The sequence below is a fragment of the Vicia villosa genome, unplaced genomic scaffold (assembly GCF_029867415.1).
Source record: "Vicia villosa cultivar HV-30 ecotype Madison, WI unplaced genomic scaffold, Vvil1.0 ctg.000320F_1_1, whole genome shotgun sequence".
In the NCBI taxonomy this organism is placed as follows: Eukaryota; Viridiplantae; Streptophyta; class Magnoliopsida; order Fabales; family Fabaceae; genus Vicia; species Vicia villosa.
The window spans coordinates 627,146-634,682 of NW_026705142.1; the positions used below are offsets into that span (position 1 = coordinate 627,146).

At 36.3% G+C, this 7,537-nt stretch overlaps 1 non-coding gene across 1 annotated transcript; it reads right to left on the reverse strand.

Annotated features, from left to right (window-relative positions):
• Window positions 1-1,794: 1,794 nt before the first annotated feature.
• TRNAK-CUU (transfer RNA lysine (anticodon CUU)) lies at window positions 1,795-1,867 on the reverse strand. The gene has a single exon. It is a non-coding gene; the product is annotated as a tRNA-Lys (tRNA).
• Window positions 1,868-7,537: the final 5,670 nt, after the last annotated feature.

Consider the following 7,537-nt stretch of genomic DNA (forward strand, 5'->3'; position numbering starts at 1 on the left):
TAAGAGAGAATGAATATGATGCATTAGTAAAATCACTTGATGAGGAAATCAAATCAGGTAAATCATTACTAGATTAAATACAATTTTAGTTGTTTAATGATGCTTTTATGAATGTGGAGGTTAAATATATGCTGTTACGTATTACACAGGTGATGATCAATCAAGTCGTACCATCGATGATGGATGGAATTTGCAACTGCTCAGTCCTATCAATATCATTGATGATGGATGGAATTTGCAAGTGCTATTTGTCTGATCAAACTATCATTCTAGTTAATCTGCAACTGCAAGCATGTATTATCAGATGGAAATGATATTCTAGTTGATCTTCAAATGTTTTTCAAATCCATCTTTTGAGGAAGACGAATGTTTAGTTTTTTCGGTTTTGATGGTCATCAGACACAGTTGTATGGAAAACCACTAGGCTTTGCTTATAAAGCTTCTTGTATTGTATGTTAGTTTGATGCTAAATGCTTAACAAAGAGATGATCAACACACATTGTGTTAGTGCTAGACAGTGAAAAGAAAGGAAGAATAATGGAGAGAATGTGTGTAATGCGTTGATCAAAATGAAAGTTACTTATACAACTAGTAGAAGTCCCATATCAGGCACAACCGAAAACGTAAAGCTAGCTGCCTTAACTAACTTTCAAAAGATAGCTTGGATTACAAGAAAATTCAACATCCTCTAATAATTTAAGTTATCCTGAGACATCACACCAATCTTCTTTTCAAGCTTTTCAAATGTGTCAATTTTGACAACTTCAGCAAATAAGATCCAATCTTCTTTCCAAGCTTTTCATATGTGCCAATTTTAACAGCTTTAGCGAATAACTCTGTCAATCGATTTTTTTTAGTTGAGCAATGTACCACTTTCAACACTTCATAGTTGACTTCTCCCTAAGAAAATGAAATCTTGCTTCAATATACATACTTCTTCCATGCAGTAGCTGATTTTTTGTCAACTTAATTGCAAATTTGTTGTCTAAGAACATGATTATAGGACTTCTAACTTCTATTTCGAACTCCTTCAAAACTGAGGTTAGTCATATTGCTTGACAAACAACTAGTGTGCCTTCTATGTATTCAAACTCACGAGTATATAAAGTAACTATTGGTTGCTTTTTAGACCATCGGGATATTGGAGCAGTGTGGAACTCGAACAAATAGCCCGAGGTGTTTTTCCTATATTGATTATCTCCACACCAATCTGCAAGTGAATAGCCAACTAGATCCACATTAAACTGACTTGAATCAACAGCAAATAGCACTCCTTAGTTGAGTGCTTCTTTGATGTACCTCATGATTCTTTTGACTGCAAATAAATGTGAAACTCTAGGCGCACTTATGAACTTACTGATAATTCCAACTGCATATAAACATGTGAGTTTCCATGAAAAATATATCTCAATGATTTTGTAATCTGCTTGAACAGAGTTGAGTCCACTAGTTCTTCATTTTTCATCTTTCTTAAGTTTTAGGTTGATTTCTGGAAAGGTTGATGCTGAGTTAAAATTCCATTCCTAGGTAGTAAGTCTGCTTACCAAGGCCAAACGTTTCAAATTCAATCATCATTTGCTCTAAGAATCTTGAATTTGACTCACAGTAAGCCTTAAATTTCAAATTCCTTTACTATATATTTTATTAACATTAAGCGCAGACTTCCTTTGAGATATATTCAAATATTTTATGCCCCCCTATAATATCACTGCTCATGGAGTTAAAATCGTAAGAAAAAAAATGAGTAAAAGCGTCCAAAACAAGCATTTTGAAAAAAATAATTATTCAAAACATCGCCCACCGTGGGGCTCGAACCCACGACCACAAGGTTAAGAGCCTTGCGCTCTACCAACTGAGCTAGACGGGCCAGTTGGTAGAGGCTGACAAATTATAATAATAACGCAAAATACTGAATGTTTACTAGTTGCTCTATATTTTACTTTTGTAAATGATCTAGCCGCTGTATTGTTCCTTTTTTTTATATCTATAAGCAAGTAGAAATGTACCAACAATATGCAAAATCTTGAAGTGGATCTTCTGGCAACTTGTCAACTTCTCAAATTAACTTTTTCTTATGTTAAAATTTGCAAATTCTTTTTCCTAGAAAATAAAATTCCATAGCCTGGTGTGCCCTTCAAATATTGTAACAAATGATGAATAACTTGAAGGTGTATTGTTCTTGGTTAGGACATGAATTGACCGAGTTTGTTGAGAGAAAAATTGATGTAAGGTCTAGAAATGATCAAATACACGAGGCACCCAATTAACCTTATTTATAAGGATGGTTATGGAAAATTTTCGACATGTTTTTCATTGAAGTGTAAGTTTGATTTCATTGATATTGCCATAGGTTTTGCACCAAGAAAGTTAGTGTCATCAAGTAATTGCAAAATATACTTTCTTTGGCACAAGTGAATACTATTCGGTGGCTTTGCTATCTCATGACCTAATAAGTACTTCAATTAAGTATTAACACTACTTTGTTTTAATTCATAGGCAACTATATGCATTACTTTCTTTGGTTTATGTTATAAATAGTAATTTTATCATTGTTATTATAGTATTATTTATTATTGTTATTTTAATATTATTAGTAATTTATGTTTGGACATTTAGTAAGCTCATTAGGTCAGAATACTCTATTTAAATATATTAGTGTCCGTTTATTCATCATTATCAATAATATCCAGATTCAAACATGATATTAGAGTCTGGTTCGAGAGGGTCATCATTATCAATTATGGCCTATTTGTTATTGCCTTCACTATAATAAACCATAACAACCCCTAGGTACAATTCACATGTGTTCACTATTCATAGAGTTGCAGCTATCCCCGTTCTTTTTCCAGTCTCACCACTCACACCACTGCGAAGATCTTGAAAAAACCGCTCAGACCCCAGAATTTCGTCGCCAAAAGACCCTTCACGTGCCGCCACTCACTAGAAGTCGGAACAAAATTTAAAACAAATTTTCTTCTTCTCCATGGTTGGCATTAATGATGAAACATATGATTACAAGTCAGAATCAGAATACCGAACATCATTCCAGTTTATAAGTTGCAAGAAAAGAATTATTTGAAATGGTCCTAAATCGTGAAAACAACCTTGAAAGGTAAAGGGAAATTAGGATACCTAACAGAAGAACCTGCCAACTAGATAGATCCTAAGTTTCAGAAGTGGGATACAAAAGATTCTGCCATAATTGCATGGTTATGGCGTTCAATGATATCTGAAGTTAGTGACACTTGCATGTTCTTAAGTACGACAAAGGAGATTTGGAAAGCATTAGAAGAAACTAATTCTAAATCGAAAAATATATGATGTGAAGGTGAAAATTATCCCTTTATGTACCTCAGCTAGGGTATAGGCAGCTCTATCTTTCTCCAAGAATTTCGATAGGGGTTTCAAAATCCTCTTTTTTTAAACATCCCCTTGATAAATGAATAAGAGTTGGCCCTTTATTTTACAAGGACAACTTCAACTGAGTCAACAGGGAGTGTTCCTTGCTCCATATAGGTTGTGATGGGTGTTATCCAAGATGGTTGTGTGTCTCCATTTATTTCCATCTTTGCGAATCTTGGGCCTTCTATGCTAGGATTTTTTAGAGTCTCTTTCTTACATAAATTAATGGTTTACATCAGACAATCTGGTATTGGCCAACTTAAGTAGGATATCTACTATGTTGTTCTTTTCTCTCGGGATATGCTTTATCTCGAACAACTCGAACTTACCCAACTTCTCTCTTACTAGATGAAAATATTATTGTAGTAATGACTCCTTAGTTTGGGTTTCACCCTTAATATATGGCCTTAAAAGCTGGGAGTTTGTTTTTAACTTGATGCTTTCAGCCCCCATCTCAGATGATAATGAGAGGCATGATATTACTGCCTTGTACTCAACTTGATGGTTGGTTGTGGGGAATTCAAAATGCAAAGATACCTCAATGGTTTATCCAACTTCACTCTCTAGGACGAGTTTGGCTTCACTTCTTCGACTATTAGATGACCATCTATGAACACTACCTATACACGTGTTGGCTTTGGCGTGCCGACTCGAGTCATTTATGATATAAAGTTTATAAATAACTATGATTTCAAGGCCTTCCTGGCCTCATAAGAAACGTTAAACTCAGACATCTTGATGGGTCACTTCATTAGTCTCCCGAATAAATCTGGCAAGTGGAGGACTAAGATTTAACTGCAGGTCCGTCCTCACCACTATGGCGCGAGATAGGAAATAATTTCGTAGTTTCCTGGATGTCGTCAGCAATGCTAGAGATATTTTTTCTATCTTATGATACCACGTTTTTAGACCAATCAAGGTCTTTGAGATGAAATAGACCAAGCTTTGTTGACCACCCGAATCTCTTACCATGATGATATTGACTATCTCATCGGACACGACTAAGTAAAGGTACAGAGGTTCCCCCGACATAGTTTGAGATATGACGGATGGAGTGGATATGACCATATTCAGGGAGAAGAATGCTTGTTGTCACTCAAGTATCCATTAAAACTAGGCTTCCTTCTTCAATAGGTTGTAGAAAGTGAGGGTGTGTTGCACCGACTTCGAGATGAATCTATTCAAATCTGTCAATATCCCATTTAGTTTCATTACTTCCTTCTTTATGGTGGGTGATACCATAATCATAACTATTTTAACTTGTCTGAATTCGCTCTAAGCCCCTTTTTGTTAGATAAAAGCCCAAACAATTGTCGGCTCTCACTCTGAATATGCACTTATTTGGAATAAGCCTCATATTATATTGTTGGAATCTTCAGAAAACTCGGGCAAGGTGTTGGTCATTGTCGCTACCGCGAAAAATGGAATCAGAGTCGCCACTAATATATTTATCCCATAAGGGAAAGGAATATCAGCTAACCTAACTCAGAATAAGAACAAGGTCTTGCGACCAGAGAACAGGGTACGGGAGTCGGTTACGCAAGGGGAAGGTGCTAGCACCCCTCACGCCCATCGTACTCGATGGTATCCACCTATGTTTGTTTCTATCTAAAGGGTGTATATATATGTCTAAAACCTAAATGCGAATGAATGCAAAAGAAATACGGGGAAAAGAAGGAATTATTTACAAGTGTGCTCGCTTAGGCCCCGCGACCTAATGCCTACGTATCCTTTTCAGGAATCAGAGCGACCGTAGTTCGGCTCAAGATTTTCTATGTTTTGTGTTTTTTAGGTGAACAGAGGTTAAAGTCGCACTCCACGATGCTCGACCTTTGGAGACTTATACGCTTAATTATGAAATGGATTCAACATGTTCTTAAGAATGCCACGAGGGTGAGAGACAGAAGAGAGTTTGAGCGTTTCGAGGGAATCCCTTAAGCAAGGGAAGCTCGAGTTACTCTTTGGTTTGTATTTTTTAGATATTGGGAACTTACGCTCGGATGATTCCCTTAAGCAAGGGAGATCCAAGCACTCGAATGATTCCCTTAAGCAAGGGAGATTCAAGCTTCCATCCCCTATTTAATGATTTTCACTTTTTTATTAATGTTTTTTTTAGTGTTTTCTTTGTATTTTTTAAAGGGGAATTAATTTGGATATTTATTAGATGTTTTATTGTTGAAAAGAAAAAGAAGAATGGAAGAGGGGGGACTAACCTATTTTCTAGCCTAATTGTTATTCTAAATCCTATTAAAGATCTAAACTAAAATCTAAAAGGAATTAACTAAGAAGAAAGTTGTTTAAGTTGACTAAAGTCAACTTTAACAACTAGGGGTATTTTAGACATTTCTCAAAATATGAAAATATTCACAAAAAGAAAGAATTAAAATCTAAACTAACCATGAAAAATATTCACAAGCAATTTTGTATTTTTTATCATGTTAAAGACTATTTTCAAAAATTAAAACTAAAAGAACTATTTATTTTTATTATTGTGAACCAATCGAAATTCAAAGAAATTCTACTATTAAAAATCTAAAAAAAACTGTGGAACCTAAAAATCTAATTAGCCAAAAACTATTTTTATCAATTTTATTTGGGTGGAAAATGAATTATGAATCAAAAGTTATGAGAAAACAAAATTGAAACAATTAATGGAAATCTGCCTAGAAGCCAAGGGTGTATTAGCAAAAGCCTGATGAACTATGCTTTAGTTAAAAGGCGCATCTGGGCCTGTTTCTGGGGGTGGGGAAAACGAAAATACCAGGCCCATGCGGTTATCACGTTTTTGTAGCCCAAAGCCTCATTTTATTCCTTTTTATTTATTTCAATTCTTTACTTCCTTTTCTAATTATCAGCATATACCTCATTTTTTTGTAATGATTTTGCATTAACGTGACACTAAATGAAAATAACATGTATCAATTGGACAATTCTACTTAAGTGATAATAAGACCAAAAAAAAACGTCAGAGCCAATGACGACGTGCCAGCACATCATCCTAATCATGTGAACAAGATAAGATGATCAAATAAGTGGGAAACAGAACCAATGGGCGCACGACACCTCAGCTCGACCGTTAAAGAAAAGAAAAATAACAGACGCCGAAGATCCCACTCCGGTCATCTTCTCCGGCGGATCTCCGCCGTGGCCCCAACTCAAAGCGCCCAGAAAGGCGCAAATCAAACCTCATTCCACTCGGATTTTCACGCTGATCTCGAATCTGAGCTTAGATTTTGATGATTCTTCTTCTATCCTCAGAACCGAAAGCCATTCTAAAACCCTAACATCTAAAGCTTCCATGCAGACGCAAGAAAATTGCACCAAGACAAACCTTAGGCTACGGAGACTCTAAATACGCAATTTAAACGTTCAAACAGCAGCCATATCATACCAACCGAATCTAAGTTCAGAATTCACATACAATATGCATCACACGTTCTAAACATGTTCAGAAGGTTTTGAAAGCGTACCTGGGGAATCTTGCAAGAATACGAGACAGAAAACGCCACCAGTTGCTTCTCTCTACTCCTCGCTTCTTGAAGATATTGTTAATAGTTGTTGCTGATTCAGTGTGAGTCCTTGAGGAATAAACTCAAGGTTTTCGAAGCTTGAACAAGATGGAGCTCACTTCAAAGAATGACGAGGAAGCAGTGGTGTTGATGGTTGATGAAGACGAGAGGAGTCGAATACCATTGAGGAACACGTGGAGAGCTTGATGATGATTATGGTGATGAAGGTTGAAGGTTGTGGATGAGAATGAAGGTGTTTGGAGAATGAAGATGATGATAGAGATTGGAGGTTGTGATTGGTCGTTATGGTGGCCGGAAATCAGTTATGGTGGTTTGTGATGGTTGTAAAAGTTTGTTGTGGTGGAGGTGAGAGAGAGAGAGAAAGCGGTTATGGTGGTTAGATAGAGATGAGAGAGAGAAGAGTGATGAGAGGGAGAGAGAGAGAGAGAGAGAGAGAGAGAGAGAGAAGGAGAAAGAGAAGAGTGTGAAACTGGAAAAAAATGAATCGTCCCCCAGTAATGGTGTTGCTTTTGTTTTTATATATGTGTGAGGGTGCATGGTTATGTATGGTGTGTGTTGTGGGACTTGTAACTGAACATTTCCTCCACCAACTCAATGAACAAAGG